Genomic DNA, 17,977 nt, shown 5'->3' on the forward strand with positions numbered 1-17,977 from the left:
TAAAAATAAAAATAAAAATAAAGGCTCTTTAAAGAGGTCCTGGTCCAGCTCTCATCAAACTCACTAGGAATATTCTATGGACCCACTTCCATGGAATTTAATGCAAGCAAGAAGATTTTCTAGTGAAATATTAAACAAAAATATACTTTTCTTTTTTTTTTCTCCTGAAAGAGTCATACAGACACGACATCTACACCCCGTGTATTTTAACATCATTACTGTGTCTTTGAAAATACACATATATTTCCTGTCTTTTTTACGCTTACCAAAAATTATTGATGAATACATTAAGTTCAACTTGGTTGACATTATTTTCTCATACTGAAAAATAAATTTGCTAAAAATATGCACTTGCAAAATGTTATTCTATATTATTTTAGTAAATCTTATTAAAAAAAATAAATATATATATACATATACACACACCTTTTAGTTAAAGCAGCTAGGCTGTCATTTTTTTCCCACCCGGCTTCCCAAATATTCTATTTGGTTTGAACCTTTATTTTTGCTTTTTTACTTTCAGTTTATTTTCCCTCTTCTTTTTTTAATCTGTTTGTCTTTGACATTTTAATGCTTTACCAATTTCTCATTTCTCTCCAATTTTAAAAGGGCAAATATAAAGAAACAAGGATTCTGATACTTCATTACCTTCTGGACACAGAAGACATTTTGAACAATTAAAGGTATCAAGACACTGGATTTTAGCTTGGGTTTGCTACTGTAGCATTTTTCTGAAACTGCAGAAATTTAAAAAGTCAGAAGTAGTAAAGACAAGAAAAACAGAAAATCACAAAATATGATCATGCTGCAACTTTATCCATTTTTATATACTCTGTATTTAAAAAAAAAAAAAAGGTTTAGTAGGAAGCAAAACACTAAAATAATTATTTTTTTTCTCTTTCTGTTAAGCATGAAATGAAAACTAGTATTTGCTTTAAATAATAGAAACATAAAAATGTCATTTAACATCTACTCTGTGGCTCCAAGGTAATAGAGAACAAACAGATGAGTGTACTAATCTGGAGTCCTTGGTGAGAATAAGTGGAGTTCTGGATTTGTTCTTCCCACACAGGGAAGGGTGTGTAGAGATCTTTGTTTATGTGCTTGGTGGGGTCGGAAGGGAAAGAGTTATAGAGTTTTTTAACCTATTATACAATACACCTGCTGATGAATAACAAAACTGCACTGAACTTACTTTAAATTGTAAATTCACATCTCATTTCCTGCTCTTCAAAAATCTCTTTCAGCCCTTTTTGATGCTCAAGAGTATCAATTACTGACGTACCACTATATAACTTCATTGAATTGTTATTATTTTGCCAAATAATTTAGTGTGGGAGGTTTTTTTTTTTCTTTTCTTTTTTTTCTCAGCCTCAGCCTCATCTAATTTATATTCTCACATATTCATACTCTGATTTCTTTGGTCTTGTCTACACTGTAATATTCTAAAATACTGTTGAAGGGGACATAATATACAGACTTCTACCAGCAATGCTGACTGGACTTTGAAAATAACTATACCTGCAAAATTTTCATTTTATTTTATTTATGTATTATAATAGGTTAATTTCTTCCACCTGTCAAGCTAACACTGTAGCTTTTCTGTACTACTACAAATACGGCTTTGCAGTTGTTCTTTCATCTATATTAGCAGCACTTTCCTGGCAAAACAGCATTCCTCTGCTAATAAATTGGTTTTCAAAACCCATGGAGTTCATAGTTTTCTCTTTCTCAATTGCAAGTATTAATTTTTTTTTTTTGTATAGCTATTGCATATAAAATTATGGAGAGTCAATAGAATATCTATAATAATAAATAATGTCCAATGCTCGGAAGCTTTACAGGGCTTTGATCTGCTAGTGGGTTGTACCTCATTTGGGGGATTGATAGCAAATATTACCCTTCTCTTGATTTTCACAGCTGATACAATAGAAGACCAGAGCTCATATAATACCTGATTTCCCAAGCTCCCAACCTTATGGATAATTGTTGCCCAGAGGGGAAATTTCTTCCCAGTCTACATCAGCAAATGGTAGGTTTATATCACAAAACATGAGGATTTATGCTCCAATCTATTCCATAGCACTATCGGACTCGAAAAACTTCATTTGAGGAGCAGAGTTAATGTGCAGTTAGCAGTTTTACTGTATCTCACCTATTTGTCCAGAATTTAGTGAGATCTCCTAAAAATATAAGCAGGGCTGTAGCAAGCAGGCATTGAACCTTACTGAACCCGAGCAAAGGAGGAGTTACAACAACAGTAAAAGATCTTATCATAGTGCTTCTCATATCCTCAGAAGATCTATCTGTCAGTTGCTGGTCATCTTAACAGTGTGGATCAATATATATTAAAAATAAGCGAGCAAAAAAACCATGAACTTTATTTCTCTTTTTGCTGACATGAGAGCTGTGAAAAGTAGCCTTCTTCAGAGGAATGCTCGTACTAACTTAAGTGAGCCACTAAGATGGGCATGGGGGCACATATTTCTGATGGCTGTGTAGGGGGAATGAGGGATACGCCTACCTACACAAGCTAAGCAAGAAGAGCAGTAGGGATATGTTTCTCAGCCTGCCACAAACGCTGCTTTGCATCTCTAAACCGCTACAGCAGTGACTTCAGAGACCGGTCTGGTGCACTGAGGAGTGGTCTGCAGTGACTATATCAAATGATAATTACACGAGAGTCATCTCTGCTGTGTTTAGCTACCTAAAAGCGAAGCATGTGTTCTGAAACAGCCATGTGTATGACCTGTAGAATCGATGGAAAGACACAGGCAATTCATCCCATCCCTAAATAGCGAATGGGACGACTGATCATTTTAGGGGAGTGCCTATGGCGTTCCATTTGCTACAGGATGACCCATAAGAACAGATGATTAAGTTTTAGTTAGTGAAACTTAAATGAGATGAATCCTTATACATCAAATATGTTCTGTTGCACTAATCGGCTGAAAATATTGCTTAGATACCAGATATTTCCAGAATTTCATTGCAGTCAGCAATACATCTTGTAAAGTGCTACCTAACAGAATTGGAAATACAGGAGTCTAACCTCTGATAAACACAACAGCTTTAAGCTTAATCTTCCTTGGTATCTGCCTTTAATAATAGCAAAGCCAATCTGATTTTGTTCACTTGCTTCATTTCACACCTGCTGAGGATGGCACCCCGCCATCTGCGATACCACCGAGTTGGAAAGCAACCAATTCAAGGCTAACTGAACAAGATGGATCTGGTAAGAAGCCACTATGGAAGGATTTTTGTCACCTTTTGAACTTTTCTGACCTCACAGTCTCTTATTTTCCTATACAACATAGAAGGGAAGAAATCTTGATAAAATAAGATGACAGGAAACACCAGGTTTGTGTGGAAAGACTACACCACTTGTAAGACATTGACTGATTTCTATCGGCCCATGTGTCTGAAAGTTAGAAGAATCCAGAAGGTGAACTATGACCTTCTCTGCTAGGACAAAAATCAGTTGCCAGAAAAGTTCAACATTTTAAAAATCTGGTTATTATTTTTGAAAGCTAGTCTCAGAGTGAAAGTTAAGGTAAGAAGATGCTCAATCTTTCAGTGCAGAAAGTTCTCTTTCAGAAAAACCCACGACCTAAAAGAGACTGAATCCCTGGCCATTGCACAGCTTTTCTCATTAGGCATGCTTCAGCGTGATCACTTTTTTACAGACTGTGATTGAACTAGTTTTTCATTTAAATTCCACTGCAAGCCAGCATGCCAAGCCTGTACAGACCCTTTAGACAGCTGCAGTAACGCTGGTTTCCTTGGAGCACCAGTTCATTTCCCCACCTCTGATCTAAGGCGGAGGAGAACATCTTCATTTAAGAAAACCATGTTGAAATGTAACACTCCACATCCCACAGGACTTTACCCCTCTGTTCATAATATCCCATTACCCACTCGGTAAATCTGTGTTCAAACAACCTGCGTGCCAATTTACCTTACCTTTTTCCCTTGGCAATTCTGCCTGCCTCACAAATTGCTGACATATCCAAGCAAACCAAACTGATTGGTGATTGCTGCTTGATTGTCACCAGCGGTGCTATGCAGAAGAATCCCTATTGAATCCAGTGTAGCGTTCAAGACATCAAGTTTATTTTCCGTAACATATGAATCCTCATTAAAAAAAAAAAAAAAAAAAAAGGTGGGAAAAGAAAGTCAATAGTCAATAACCTTCTGTACCTTCACACATAAATGCTGTTGAGTTTTCAAAACTAATGGCTACTGCTGCACCTGCTGCAAAGACAAGATGTCATAGTGTAGAGAGGGGAGTTTAACTGCAGTTTCCAACATACTGCGGTCTTCATTTTATTAGGTGCAGCAGCATCCAGAGACATCGTCGAAGACCAACCCTTGATGTCACTGTCCGGAAGAACTTGCAGTTTATGCAAAGGAAGACCGTTTATATCTTCATGTTACAAACAGAACTGATGAGTGAAGTGACGACCCCATGGGCAATGTGTGTCAGAGAAGGCTTTTCTATTTCCATCCACGCCTGCACTTATCACCCCCGATAAGTGTGAGTCAAGGGAGCTAGCAAGCACCAGCTCATCTCTTACCTACTATTAACTATTGCTAACTAAACACGGGCAGGGTTGTGGGAACCAGCCATTAGAGAAGGACAGTCAGAGGGTTTCCCTCCAAGAGCGAGGAGCAACTTTAGTTCCTGCTCAGTAATTTAGTTCCCAGGAAAGAAGTGAAAAGAAAGGCAAGGTAGCTAATATGAAACTTTCCACTGTCCAGGCTGCACACAGGCCTTCTTTGAAAGGAGTGCAGTCAGAATGAGCTTCTCTCCAAACTTGTGGAGATGTCTATCTTCCCTTAGCAAGAATAACAGCAGCAGAACATGTTAGTTACAGTGGTCCAGTTCATATCCTCCTTTCAATATGTATTAATTACTTCAGAAAAACTGTCCTAATATCCAGATTTAGATTGAATCCAACTTTATTATTTCCAGTCTTTCTTAAATTGTTCCTTTCCCTAAAGAAACGATGAAATTTTCCCATGTATGATGCTGCGCTGGAAGCACTCTGGCATTCTGCTTTGGTTGATTGATTGTCTGCTTGCTGTCAGAAAGAAGACAAAAATTAAGGAAAAAAAAAAAAAAGAAGAGAATGGAAGTGGGCTGTTTAAGCAAGGATGTTCATTTTGTACATAACCCTTCGCACCCGCAGACATTATTTGCACAGAACACTAATATTTTGAAGGCAGGTGCAGAGAAGAAAGACATATTCTTGATTCCTTTTCCAGTACACTGTGGTTGCTGAAGATGCTTTTGTGCTAGAACTAGGGGCAGTCTCTTTCAAGAAAATTTATTCCCTGGAGGCTCATTTATGCTGGATAATTATGCTTACAGTTATTTTAAGATAAAGTTAATCACGGAATACTATCTTCTTGTAAATCTATAGTGACACCTTCATTATCTCAAACCTTACAAAGACATTTGGAAGAAGATCCTCACAGGCACTGATGGGGGTTTAGTGTTAGACTCTCAATAAAAATGCCTAATTTCCATCTATACTTTTGGGGAATTTCGTCCATGTGGATTACAGAAAAATAGTTTGCAGAGGTATAAAGGAGGAAATAAAGAAAGCAAAGTCTTTGCTCTCAGATATGACATGGATTGTCCTTTCTATTGCTTTAAGTTAGAGATGCGACATGGTGAGCTGTTACTTTTATAATTAAGTAATCAGTAAATGTGTAACTCACTTATAATATCCCAGTTGTACTGTACCTGTTAATTGATAAACACAAGAACAGGAACAGCAGCTTTAAGGTTTAGTGTTTAACATACAGTTTGGAGATTTGGAGCACAGGAACACTTTTTTTTATTACTGGTTCTGCCAGACCTCCTAAATGACCTTGAACAAGTTGCTTCATCTTTTGTGCCTCAATTTCCATCATGCTAAATGAAGAGGATAGCTACAAAAGGAAGGAATTACAGGGATAAACTTATGGAGACATAATCTGCGTACAAACTGGGGCACTGAGGACTGTGGAGTGACTGCACACAGAAATAAAACGCATCCAATGACAAAGTCATCGTTAACCGCTGTTTCTGTGGTAGAGGGGGAAGAATCTGATGACTACCACATCTTTCAGAGTATGTATAGACTTTCTATGCAGCGGCAAAGCACCTTTTTTGTTTTGTTTTGTTTTGTTTCGTTTGGAGACAATACAGCCGCATTGCTTAGGAGGAGTCTCCTATTGCTTGGATAAGGTTGAGTCTCTTTGTTATTACACAGCCGAGGTCATGTAAATCATGCCATCACGAAGAGATGCTTCCATTGTGTAGCATTTCCTTGTTATGATCTGTGGCAGGAAAAGCAAAGGAGGAAAAAACAGTGTGAAGCAATGAACTTGCCCTGTTAGCTCAGTTTTAAAAAAAAAGGCATGCCTGGATTCAGCAGGGCCAGAGCTTGCCCCCAGTGGGACCAGTCGAGCTTATTTACTGGTTCAGACAGTGCTGAGGAGTAAACGGATGAGGGAGGCGATCAGTGGTATGCAAGAGATGGGACGAAATTACAAACAGAGTCTAAATGCTTCAGGTACACACTCAGAGGCAGACTATGATTTTAGGGATCCAGTTCACCTCACTACACCTCACTTCACCCCATCTCACCAAGGCTGAGTCCTCCCCGTGATCCTCCTCACTTCTCACCAGCGTGGTGCACGACTCACAGCCTGGATACTTATCAGGAACATATCTGGCACGACCGCATCGACTCTGTCCATAAGACATGGTGGTGGTATTATTATTATTATTATTATTATTATTATTATTATTATTAATATTAATATTAATATTATTATTGCTGTTTGTTGTTGCTGCTGTTATTTTTTAGCACGCCAAGTCTCTTATGCAGCTGGGGTCCGAATGTGTTGTATGAGAATGAATGAGATGTATGAACACTTAAAAATGTAGCAAACTCTCCCCCCGCCTCCCCGCTGAATGTAGTGGGAAGAGCTGCTTTTTTATTAGATTTCTGATCCTTCTGGTTGACATAAAAATACCGCAATAAGAGCCTTTCTCAGGATATCTCAGCAATTTCTTTTTTGTCCTGGCTAGAACCAAGGGATGCAATAAAATAGAAAACAACTGAGAAAAATAAAAGGTAACTGAATATTTCACAACCCTTAAAGGTGTTTGTTCAAAGTTAGGTACTTCAGAACACGCAAAGGCTCTAGGGAGAAGGGATGCTGTTTGTATACTTGCTTGCTATATATTAGTAAAAACTACCTTGGAAATGGCTGACTTTACTAATGCTTCCATCGCTTGTTTTACATGACTGTCACTTGCATTGCGAGGTCACTAATGCTGCTAACAGATGGTGCAGCAGGACTAGCAGCCATGAGGGATAGTTTACTAACAAAAGAGGAAATGATTTTCAGGATTTCTCTTGCATATTGCAGGCTTTTTTTTTTTTCCTTTTTTTTTTTTTTTTGTTTTTCCTTTTGGACAGACCTCATCTCCTTGGCCTCAGCTTCGTGGCATTTTGTTTGTGGACGAGGGTAAGTCCAACACTAGTAACAAATCTGTTTTACTTTCTCCCCCTGGATTGTATTAGGGTTATAGCTTTGGAAAGCAAGTAACACCAGCTGGGTTATCTCTGTTGCCTGTACCTCGAGTGGCTCAGGGTGTTATTATGCGAAGACATTTATGGATCTCTGAATTGTTGTCAGTCTTAGTTCCTGACCAAAGACTATCTCGTTGTGTTATTTAGCAGGTGTGGCACTGGAACACAACAAAAGCTCTCTGAAAGGAGATATTGCTAATGACCTTAAGATTTAATGTGCTAAATGGAATGCTGGGTCTTATGGCAAAGTATTGCTGCGAGCTTCCCAAAGCCGTGATGCTGGTAGCATAAGGACACAGTAAAGCAGGCTGCTGGAGCTGCCATTCTGCATCTAGCACTGTCTCGCAGGCTGCTTTGCCTGCAAGAAACTGTTTGTCACCAGATGAGGGGTTTATTCTTTAAAAAATACCTTTTGAGCCTCCACGACTTCCTCTTACATTGCAACTGTGGAAACTCACCCAGGGCCAAATCTGTAGCCCATATTGAATGGGCAAGAACTTACGCATGTGCCAGCCTTTTGAGCTTATAACATCAACAAAGCACTGTGCAACATGCCACAAAACAGCAAAGCTGAAAATTAGTTAAATGAGAGAGGATTGACTCGTATTGGGACGTTCATTACTGAAATGAGGTGTCAGTCATTAACTGTGCTCTCTCCTACAGTTTTTAAATTCAGTTCCCCTCTTTGTTTCTTAAAAAAACTTTCCTGGAGGTGAAACTGAGCCCTGCCAGACTATACTGATGTCAAGTATGAGATGTACTCCTCATCACTGAACATGCCATGCAGCTTTATATTACATCTACATTAGCATAGAAATAACTGCATGACTTCATTAGTTATGCAGATTAATCATTGACTCACTCTAGTAGGCTTCTGTAGGGGACTTCATAACTCACCTGTTCATAAAGCAGCACAAAAATTTCCAATGTGCACTTCTAGATGTCCTTTGTCAGAAGGAATTCCCTTTGTATGGAAGACTCCATCTGAGTATCATTTGATGCACCCAGTGTCAATTCTCTTTGTCATATTATTTATTATACCAAGGTTAGCCACTATTGCAGGCGATGTCTAACCCCATCACAGGTCCTCAGAGATGACAGTATATTGTTTCATATAGATATAACTATAAAGAAATATAAAAGAGTTATAAAAAGTGCTTCCTCAGAAGGAAGTGCCTGTTTTGCCTGATGGCACTGTCAAAACAGCTAAGGCAATATTAACAGAAAAGCAGGGGCAGATTCTCAGGATTTGGAACACTGGATTTTAACAGAATGCTTCTGTGGGGCCTGGGTAGGTAAGTAGATTTGACTGCATCTCTGTCAACTAAAGAAAAAATTAAATACTGCATTTAATGAAGGACTGGCAGACCCAGCTCAGGAATTTCCCCCTCAGCCTTTACCCGAACAGGATGATGGCAGGCGTATAAAAAAAAAATAAAAAAAACCACACCTTTTTTCTGGATAAAAGGGTTTACTTTTTAGTTCAAAGTATCATTGTGCTGAACACCCCTAGACAAGGCTTTCATAAAATATGTGTGTGTGTAGAACTTGCAATGATATGAGTAGTGTCTGAACATGTTCCAAATTGCATTGTAATTAAATTTGGTGCCAGGAGCCCAGTGCTTCAGAGCACCGGTACTCTCAGCGTCACCCACAAAAGCCAGGAAACATCTACTCGCTTTTTGACTTACCTAGCTGCCATTTCACTCTCAGGTGTATTTTACCTAGGAAACAATATGCCAGCAACTCAGCAGTTTTAGCGTGGAAGATGTCATAAGTTGCCACTTACAATGGAGACAAAGAATCCTCAGATCGTTACGAGTGCAATAAGAACGCTACTACACCATGAAGCCAGGTATCATTCCGAAGGAAAGAAAAATAAATACTTAAAAGAAGGCAGTATTTTGTCTTTTTTATCTTTTCTTATGCTCTAGCCAGCAGTTACATTCAGGAACACCACAAATACCCGAAAACTTGGACATCCCAAAACCCCCGATTAAGCAGCTCACATGCAGAGGAAAAACTATGGTTTTAGGAAATGCCCACAATATTTGTTTAGTTTTAAATTATGGTGATATTATGACTGTTGCTGTTGCTTTTCTAGAAAGTAAAAACAGAAAAGGAAAGCATACTAGAGTAAAAAAAAAAAAAATCAGATTTTTAAGAAGCAGGTATGATAACTGTATATCTTTTTGTTTTCTTTCGTTTGCTTTCACTGACACATGAAAAAATGCAGACAAGTGCTTCCTAGCAAAAAATCTGAGAGCTCACATGTTTAAAAAATGTTTTGATGAAAAATCTCTAACCAGTTGAAGAGCCTACACTTCTAGTGATATATTTAGTACTTTCAAATCTCCTCCTTAAAAAGATATTTTCTCTTCCGATCTGTATGCAGAGGTATGCATTGGAGAATGAAACGTTACTGCATGGTATATATAAAATAAATGAAATAGGGTGTCCATGTTTAATACATATTTGAGGGAGCTACAATTCAGGCACTAAAGACTACACCTATGCTGATAAACTAAAGAGAGTCAAAAGACAGGCTTAAGCGCTGGCACATAATAATCTCTACTATTTAATTTTTCTCTTGCTTATGGCACCAGCTGGGCTTGTGCTGAGTGGCTCTCTCCCAGGCTGTCCCTAGGCAAGGGCTCAGGCTCAGAAAGTGAACGAGATTGTTCCCAGGAGGCAGCATGAGCAAGGCCACCCTGCTTTAGGGCGGGCACAGAGGAGCAAGAACGTTTAGCAGTAAGTCCCCAATATGAGACAACTGGTCCTGCTCCTGATGCTTTCTAATTTATAATTGCCATAGGGACAATATTTTTAAGTTCAGCCATGCCATGAATGGCCAAGAATTGTGCCACTTCTTACAGGGGCAAGACAACAGCTGTCAGGAGGCAATATATCAGTCCTGGTGTGAGGCTGAGGTCCTAAATAAGTGCATTGTCGAATGATAGCAAGAGAGCCAGCCCCTAGTACTGTCATAGTTGTCACTATGAACCCACTCTGCTCTGTCACCATGTGTGACCTGACCTGACCTGACCTCACACAGCCCCTCCACTCGCCGGGCTGCTTCTTCCCTTTGCAATGCTGCCATCCTCCACAGGATTCAAACCATGACTGCACTCCCGCTTTCATTCATTTAGCTAAACCACTGTACGTCGTCTTGTATAGTCCTCTCTGCTGCTTGAGATTACCGATTTGTTCAATGAGTGTAAACCCAAATCTTTAGTGAAGTTTAACATTGGCTTATTTCAGAAGGAATCTATTCCTGACCGATTTCAGGAGAAAGTTTCATTAAAATGAATATATTTGACTTTGCAGCCTTTTGCATTAGTTCAACCAATTTGTGTTCAAATGAAACCTGAAATTAAACCATAATCATTTTTAAAGTGGTTATCAACAGGAGTATGAATACCAGCATTTGGTATTGTCAGGACTCTGAACACCCCTCTGAGCTGCGATCAAAGTTCGGGACTGGACTGAGATGTAGAATGGTCAATGCAGAAAACTTTTCAAACTTGATCATAAGTGAACTTCAGAAAATTGGTAAAGGCAGATTATATTTTTACATCAGTGTATAGACAAAGTTCAGCCCTTCGGCTTCTCTATTTAAGCCCAAACTCTCCAAAATCTCAGAAAAAAAACCACCCTAAAAGTCAAGAGCAGTGTTTAAAATTAGAGGGTACACCCTAGCTGACCATTTTTCTGTGGACTTTTAGTCTCTGATCCTCACTTTAAGCTGGGTGGTTAACACTGGAACAGGCGTCCTAGAGAGGTGGTTGATGCTCCGAGCCTGTCAGTGTTCCTGGTCATTTGGACAATGACCTTAACAACATGCTATAACTTGAAGCCCTGAATTGGTCAGGCAGTTGGACTAGATGATCGTAGCAGGTGCCTTCCAACTGAAATTATTCCATTCCATTCCATTCCATTCCATTCCATTCCATTCCACTCCCTCACAACAACATTTTAGTGTTTTCTAGTTGTGTATTAAGTGCCTCGGCTTGTGGTTTTCATGAGTTGTTCTCTTATCCTCTCTGATCTTGCTTCTCACTCCCAGCTCCAAATTGAAACCACATTCTTTTCCAATTGTTTCTGCTGCTGTTACTGTTAACATTTGTTTATGTCAAACAATATCAAGGAATGTCTTGAAAATCAATGTTTAATAAGTTACAGTAATGTTTTCAATTTCCTGTCATCTGGTTTAATGTACATGTGTACCCTGTCATTTCTCATCACTTTCTAAATCCATCTTGTTATCAGCAAGGTATAACTTAATGTACAACTAACTCTTTCCTAGGTGACCTTAAAGCATACACTACTGGGGATGCTTTGTGCAAGAGTCATTCTTCCTTTGCAGTGAAGGTGACAGAGGGAACGGCTTGGAAGTAGCACCACAAAACTTCATCAAGGACTTTTACACTCGAGTAAATGTCCTGAAAAAAACCACAAACCAAACCCACCAAAAACCACCCAAAACCCCCTAAAAAAAAAAAAAAAAAAAGGAAAAAACAAAACAAACCAAAACAATTATTTACGCAGCAGTAATTAATTACGTCTGCAATTGTGTGATCACTGTGTATCAAAGAGGACTCTTCCTTGCTTCTCTGTGGCAAAAGCAGAGTCCTAAGTCTGAATCAGACTGACTCATCGCACTGTCTGAGATTCTGACCTTTTAACACTTATTAGTATTGCTATGCTATACCTTTTTCTCTGCAGTGACTTAACTGATTGACAGAAAATACGAAGAAATGCGGCTGTGATGATTTGCTTCGATGCTTCCTGTCCCCAAATGCTGTCCTTTAAGAAGTTGGTCAATATAGCAAAAGCTAGAGGAGGGATACAAAAGCAGAGGATGCAAGATTGCATTGCTGTGGTCCAAAGAGAAAGGAGTAAGGAGAGCAGCACGACGGAAAACAAATTAAGAAGGATTTTGCTACCCTGAAGAGATTAATCCAGTCACCTGTCCACATCCAAACAGTTCAGTTAGTCCTATTGGCTATGGCTATGCTGTCAGTTCCCTCAGACCAGTGCAAGTTTGCTGTGGAGAGGAACTCTAAAAATGGAACAAGTAATGCCGGGCTGCAGACCTCTTGAACGAGAGTCCTTGGCTCGAGTCTCCACCGTTCGAATGTTTCATAGGTCGGTCACTGCAAGTCCTTAAATCTCACCAGACCCAACAGGATGGCCTATAAAAAAGGTTAGAGGCACCTAAATGGTGGTGCTGGCACTCGACCCATAGTCTTATTTTTCTCGTGATTCTGCCAGACACTTGTTACTCTTGGTTGTGCTTCTCTTTTTCTCTTGTTCTTTTTAATAGCTTTAAATATAATTGCTGGAGCACGCAAATGCTCCCTACACAGATGCGTTAAAGTCTTAGGTCAGCCTTTTTGCATACATAAAACTCTCCAGACCCAGATCTAGTGAGGACCTGGGAGACGGAAGAGGCAGAGAAGTAGTGAATCTGGGAACAAGGGCCAACCCACTCATGCCGATCCTGAAGACACTGAAAAGACTGTGAACTCCCACATAGATTTCTGCATTCAATTCATTACCAGTTGGTACTTAGAGATAACATTATGGAAGTTTTTGTTTCTCCACTTGGCTTTAATTGCCTTCCTTATTAGGATTTATCTTTCTGATATAGCAAAATATTATTTCAATAGATGCTGCAACTTTATGCAAAAGGAGACGAAAATTATTTCCCACAGAACATTATTAATGAATGTTTACGAGTTTCAATGCAAGCAATTTAAAGGGCTCAGAAGATACCTTTCTTGAGAGCTCAATTCAACACGATAGACGTTTGGTTTAAAATAAACTAAGCTTCATGCTTGGGGTTTTCTTTTTCTTTCTGTTTTTTTTTTTTTTTTTTTCCCTTCCTCTGGAATATATGAAGCTGTTCTTCAAATGCTAACTAATCTAACCAATTTTGTATTGAATCATGAATGCATTTTAATTCACTATTCAAACTGTTGTAGCAATGAATATTTCTGCATCCCTAGCAATATTTTAAAAGAGGGCTTTTTGCTGCCTTTTTTTTAAAAAAAAACAACAACAACAAAAAAAAAAACTTATGCAATTTCTTTATACAGTCTGATTAAAATCCAATTAATTACAAACACAATTAAACCTTTCTACTACAGTTTGCAGAAGAGGGCTGATGGAAGTAAAGTTGTCAATCAAAGATCCAACAGGGAGTAGTAACTTGTCATCTCTGTAACTTTTAGCCAGTAAAAATCTGAAGCTAAAAACCGACATTAACAGTGTATTACCATATGCAAGTTTATTAGGGTATATCTCACTTCTTTGATTGTTGTTCTGCTTATCATCAGATCAATACAACTTTGTTTATATGGCACCTTTCTTGACAAAGTCATCCCAAGGCATTTCACAATGATAAATATACATATAATAAAAAGGCAGTTAAAAATACAATAAAAGGCAATTTAAACATTAATGTACAATCCAATCTTATTGCAAAATCAGTGCTGCCAAAGAACAATTTGATGGCACCCAAACTTTTTTAAAATTCTGTTTTTATTGGTATTTTGAAATTTTATAAAACCAATAAAATGCATAACATAATAAATAACAAATACAGAATATTCACAATATACACAAGAATTTCCCCCAGTCCAGACTGTCAATTGGCATAAATCAGCATTGCCTTGCTGACTTCCACGAGCTCTAACAAATAACTCTTACTGAGATTGGGTCCATTACACATTGATTTAAAACTTAAAAAACAGATTATCTTCCCTATGATATAGGGGTTTGCTGTTGATATTGGTTGCAAGGTTATACCTTTGTTTCTTTGCTAAAATCACAGAAAGTTCCCTGGAGGGTGTATGTAGAACTTCTCCAGAGGGTTAAATGTAGGAGTAAACTTATTTTTCATGGCATGAGCATGAGCGTGAGTTTAGAGCACATTTGCACGCTCAGTTCTCTTTTCCATCTAAAAGCAGACAAACCTGAGCAAACTCACATCTTTGGCTGATAACATACTAATCTAACTACTCAGCGATAGGCTATGAAGGCACACAGGGCAGGGAAAAGAAGGTGATGGGAACGATGTCTCTATCCTCTTTATTGGAGGTGTTGTGCTGGGCAAAAAGAAATATCAGGGAGTAAAGTTAGTCTGAGGAACTGCAGCAAATGCCATCACCAAAGTAACGCACGCACCCTCTCAAACGATGATGGAACATCTGCGTTACTGTCTTGACCAGTCTTGCATGCATGGGCCCCCTTCTGAATGCCCTAATTTAAGTAATAATAGTCATACCATAATAGGTGCTACCTTCGTCTGGTGCTACTGGACTGCTACAATCAAAACAGGAGGGGACCATAAAGCTTGAATGTCCACAGGCTGATATGGCAGGGGTCTTTGGAAAAAAAACAATCAGTTCTGCTGGGGACACAACACAGTGCCCAAATTGTTTTGGTCTACTCTAGGCCTGCCTCAAGCTTGCCACAGTGTTGTGGGCATTTCACATCACAACAGGTGAAGTACAGGTGATTGCACAGACTTAATCCCATTAGAATAGCTGAAGTGTTACATCAGTAAAGTAGCTGGTCTAGACACTGTTATCTCCACAGACAAATATGTTTGGACAAGGAGAGATTGAATGAACTACTCCTGTGATCTTCTGAATCTAAAATAACTTTGACTGGCAAGGCACACACCAAGAACTTAGAAGTGCCATTTCTGGGTGTCACTACCAAAACCTTTCAATGCATATCTCGGAATGAGATGATCAAACTATGGGATGACCTAGCTGCTTCTGTAAAAAGTCTAAATTACAGAATAGATGCATTTCTAGGAGTAATATAACTTGAAGAATCTGGATAACTTGCCACCAGGATGTTAAAGTAACAATATTTTTCAGAAGCAGTGTACTAAAAGGAGTCGTTAACAACTGGGTAAACTGAAAATTGGTTAGGGTTGTGGGTTAACCCAGTAGGCACCGAAGCCCCACACAGAGGCTTTATTAGTCCCCACAGTGGGATGGGGGAGATGATCAGAAAGGGAAAAGTGAGAAAATTAGTGGGTTGAGATAAAGACAGTTTAAAAGCTAAATCAAAAACTGAAATTTTGTCCTCTAGCTTTGTCTCTGGCTTGCTTTTACACAAGATTTTAGCAGAGACAAATTCACCACCACCACACCCCAACCCCCGCTCTTATTTCTCATGCTGACCTCAAATTCACTGCTGCAAGCTGTCCTCTACCATCTCTGAAATTGCTTACTCCCCTGCACATTTTATCTTGTCCTTGTCCCTACTCCACCTGTCTGTCTCTTTGGAAGATGGGACTACAGTAAAAGCAACATGACTTAACCCAGTTCACCCCACAAAAGACTACAGTTTATGTCACCTGGGGCTATCAGGAATAACAGTTAAGCCTAGAGAGGAAACTCATCAGAACAGTTAGAGGAATAACAGTCTTGGGCAATCATGGGCTGCATGAGAACTCTCTAAGCCGCCAGCACCTACAAGACTTGTTTGCTTGAATGTTGCTGGAGGCTCTTCATACTTGTTACTGACAAGAGTCTGGGATATAGTCATGCCCGTGCACCCAGGCAGATAGCCTATATTTGAGAAAACATCACAGAATCAAAGAATCATATAATGCTTTAGATTGGAAGGGACCTTAAAGATTATCTAGTTTCAACCCCCCGGCCACGGGCAGGGACACCTCCCACTAGACCAGGCTGCTCAAAGCCCCATCCAGCCTGATCTTGAACACGTCCAGGGATGGGGTCTCCATTTCTCTGGGCAACATGGGCCAGTGTCTCACTACCCGCAGAGTGAAAATTTCTTCCTAATATCTAATCCAAATCGACCTTCTTCCAGTTTGAAGTCATTACCCCTTGTCCTATCACTACATGACCTTGTAAAAAGTCCCTCTCTAGCTTTCCTGTAGGCCCCCTTCAGACACTGGAAGGCTGCAATAAGGTCTCCCAGGAGCCTTCTGTTCTCCAGGCTGAACAACCCCAACCCTCTCAGCCTGTCTGCACGGGAGAGGTGCTCCAGCCCTCTGATCATCTTTGTGGCCCTACTCTGGACCCACTCCAACAGGTCTATGTCCTTCTTGTGCTGAGGACTCCACAGCTGCACGCAGTACTCCAGGTGGTGTTTCATGAGAGCGGAGTACAGGGGCAGAATCACCTCCCTCGACCTGCTGGTCACGCTTCTTTTGATGCAGCCCCGGAAATGGTTGGCCTTCTGGGCTGCAAGCGCACTTTGCCGGCTCATGTTGAGCTTCTCATTAACCAACGCATGCAAGTACTTCTCCTCAGGGTTGCTCTCGATCCATTCTCCGCTCAGCCTCTACTTGTGCTTGGGATTGCCATGACCCAGGTGCAGGACCTTGCACTTGGCCTGGTTGAACTTCATGAGGTTTGCACAACCCCACCTCTCTAGCCTGTCTAGGTCCCTATGGATGGCATCCCTTCTCTCCAGTGTGTCAACCATGCCACACAGCTCGGTGTCATTGGTAAACTTCCTGAGAGTGAACTCAATCCCACTGTCCATGTCAACGACAAAGATGTTGAACTGCATCGGTCCCAGTACTGACCCCTGAGGAACGCCACTCATCACTGTCTCCACCTGGACATTGAGCCATTGACTGCAACTCCTGGAGTGCCACCATCCAGCCAATTCCTTATCCACCAAGTGGTCCATCCACCAAATCCGTATCTCTCCAAATTAGAGACAAGGATGTCATGTGGGAGAGTGTCCAACACTTTGCATAAGTCCAGGTAGATGATGTCAGTTACTCTCCCCCTATCCATCAATGCAGTTAACCCCATCATAGAAGGCCACCGAATTTGTCAGGCATGACTTGCCCATGGTGAAGCCATGTTGGCTGTTACCAATCACCTCCTCATTTTCCACATGCCTTAGCATAGCTTCCAGGAGGATCTGCTCCATGATCTTGCCAGGCACAGAGTTGAGACTGTCTGTCCTGAGTTTCTCCAGGTCTTCCCTTTTTCCTTTTTTGAAAATGGGGGTTACTATTCCAGTCCGTGAGAACTTCACCAGACTGCCACTACTTTTCAAATACAATGGAAAGCACCTTAGCAACTTCATCTGCCAGTTCCTTCTAGACCTGTGGATGGATTTCATCAGGTCCCATGGACTTGTGCACCTTCAGGTTCCTTAGATGGTCTCAAACCTGATCCTGTCCTACAGTGGGTGGTTCTTCGTTCTCTCAGACACTGTCTTTACCTTCTGTGACTTAGGCGGTGTGGTTAGAGATCTTGCTGCTGAAGATTGATGCAAAAAAGTCATTCAGTACCTCAGCCTTCTCCACATCCTGGGTGACCACCTCTTGTTTTCTTCCAGAGAGCATCCACATCTTCTCTAGTCTTCCT

The sequence above is a fragment of the Larus michahellis genome, chromosome Z (genome assembly GCF_964199755.1).
Source record: "Larus michahellis chromosome Z, bLarMic1.1, whole genome shotgun sequence".
Lineage (NCBI taxonomy): Eukaryota > Metazoa > Chordata > Aves > Charadriiformes > Laridae > Larus > Larus michahellis.